Genomic DNA, 2860 nt, shown 5'->3' with positions numbered 1-2860 from the left:
GACCTGAACAATAGATGCAATTAAGAGTGGAAGGTGGGTTTAGGGTGCCACATCATTTGCCTATTCATAATTAAAAATGCAATGCTTACCTAAACACTCGCCATAGCCTGGGAAGTCATGCATCGTCCACATCAAGACTGCTTTGCAGTTGAAGTCTCGTGACGAGGGAGGCCTACTCACATCATGCACCTCGATACCTCTCCAAAGTATCTCTAGCTCATCAATCAAAGGCTCCAAATAAACATCAGGGTTTTTGACTTTATGTTTCCCTGGAATTAGAAGGGACAGCATGACATGTCCTTTCTTAATAGCCATAGAGGGTGGAAGATTGTAATTCACCAATACCACTGGCCATACACTATAAGACGTGCTTTTGAGACCAAATGGGTTCACACCGTCCATACCCAATCCAAGTCTCTAGCTCCTAGGTTCTTCCTTAAAGCTTGGCCATGTGTCTTCAATATGCTTCCATGCAGGAGAGTCCGCAGGAGTTCTCCACTTGCCATCGGTTGATCGATGGGAGGAATGCCATGGCATGAGCTCTGCAATAGATTTGCACTTGAACATATGTTGGATGCGAGGGATTATGGGAAAATGTCCCAATACCTTACAAGGCACATCCAAGGTTTTGAGATCTGCTCTATATCTTGCCTCTCCACAAGTAGGACACTCTCTTGCATCCTTATGTAGTCCACGAAACAAAACGCAATCATTGACACATGCATGGATGCGCTTGTAATCTAATCCTCCAAGAGAAGTCACATGTTGCCTTGCCATATCTCTTGAGGTCGGTAGTTTATTCTCCCTTGGAAGCATTTTACACAATAGCCTACACGTGAAGACCATAAATGAGGAAAAGCATTCGAGTAATTGACCCACTAGCATAATTCACCATGTTTGCAAAATCGACTTTAAAGCTTACTTGAGTAATGCATTCAAACTTGCATTGCTCCATCCATAGATGGTTTGCAAGTTTAGTAACTCAAGGGAGGCACGTAGAACAGAGAATGTGCACCCCTCAAACAGTGGAGTCGATGCTGTAGTAAAAAGATCATCCTGCTCCATGCTATTATCCCTCCCTTGATGGACATATAAATCCCGCACCATATCATCAAACACCTCCTCCTCCATGGCTTCATGAGGTAATGGCGGAGGGCTACTATTACCATCACTCCATGCATCCGTAACGGTCCCTCCTGAAGATCCCACCTCATATCGCCGACGCTTCGCCTCCTCACGGTGAGCATAGGGTAACATATGCGGGTGTGGCACTGCATCCTGTATCAATTATGCTTATGCTTATGCATGAGCATATGTCTCCTTCTCCTCTTTTCCTCTCTCCTTCTCCTTCTCCTTCCCTTCTCTTCTTTTTTCCTCACTCTTTCTCTTCTTTTTATAAGCGTATGCCTATGCCTATGCCTATGCATATCCTTCTCCTTTCTTTCTCTTCTTTTTTCCTCTCTTTTTCTCCTCTTTTCAAAAGCATATGCCTATGCATGTCCTTCTCCTTATCCTTCTCCTTCTCCTTCTCTCTTCTTTCTCTTATGCTTATGCATAAGAATAAGCATATCCTTTCCTTTCCTTTCTCTTATGCTTATGCTCTCTTCTTTTTTCCTCACTCTTTCTCTTCTTTTTATGAGCATATGCCTATGCCTATGCATATCCTTCTCCTTTCTTTCTCTTCTTTTTTCCTCTCTTTTTATCCTCTTTTCAAAAGCATATGCCTATGCATGTCCTTCTCCTTATCCTTCTCCTTCTCCTTCTCTCTTCTTTCTCTTATGCTTATGCATAAGAATAAGCATATCCTTTCCTTCCCTTTCTCTTATGCTTATGCTCTTTTTCCCTCTTCCTTCTCTTATGCTTATGCTTATGCATGAGCATATCTCTCCTTCTCCTCTTTTCCTCTCTCCTTCTCCTTCTGCTTCTCCTTCTTCTTCTCCTCCTTCTCCTTTCCTTCTCTTCTTTTTTCCTCACTCTTTCTCTTGTTTTCATAACCATATGCCTATCCATATCCTTCTCCTTTCTTTCTCTTCTTTTTCCTCTCTTTTTCTCTTCTTTTCATAAGCATATGCCTATGCATGTCCATGCCCTTCTCCTTCTCTTTCTCCTTCTCTCTTCTTTCTCTTATGCTTATGCTTATGCATGAGCATATGTCTCCTTCTCCTCTTCTCCTCTCTCCCTCTCCTTCTCCTTCACCTTCTCCTTTCCTTCTTTCAATCTCTTTTTCCCCTCTTCCTCCTTTCTTTCTCTTCTTTTTTCACTCTTTCAATGGCCTGCCCCCCTCTTCCTTCTCTTATGTTTATGCTCTTTTTCCCTCTTCTTTTTTCCCTCTTTCATCCCCTCTTTCAATATCTTTTCCTCTCTCTTTCCTCCTCTCTGTCCCCTCTCTCAATGTCTTTTCATAAGCATATGTATTTGCCTATGCTTAAGCTTTCTCTCTTTTTCTTTTATGCTCATATGCTCATGCATAAGAATAAGCATATCCTTTCCTTCCTTTTCTCTTATGCTTATGCTCTTTTTCCCTCTTCCTTCTCTTATGCTTATGCTTATGCATGAGCATGTCTCATTTTCCTCTTTTCCTCTCTCTTTCTCCCCCTCTTCCCTCTCTTTCGATCTCTTTTCATAAGCATATGTATGTGCCTATGCTTAATCTTTCTCTCTTTTTCTTTTATGCTCATATGCTCATGCATAAGAATAAGCATATCCTTTCTCTCTTCTTTCTCTTATGCTTATGCTCCTTTTTCATCTTCTTTCTCTTATGCTTATGCTTATGCATGAGCATATGTCTCCTTCTTCTCGTTTCCTTCTCCTTCTCCTTCTCCTTCTCCTTTCTTTCTCTTCTTTTTCTCTTCTTTTCATA

This window comes from Dipteris shenzhenensis, chromosome 5 (genome assembly GCF_047967505.1).
Source record: "Dipteris shenzhenensis isolate YYH24624 ecotype China chromosome 5, Dip_SZ_1.0, whole genome shotgun sequence".
In the NCBI taxonomy this organism is placed as follows: domain Eukaryota; kingdom Viridiplantae; phylum Streptophyta; class Polypodiopsida; order Gleicheniales; family Dipteridaceae; genus Dipteris; species Dipteris shenzhenensis.
The sequence above is the reverse complement of the archived record's forward strand: the minus strand, read 5'-3'. Positions refer to the sequence as shown.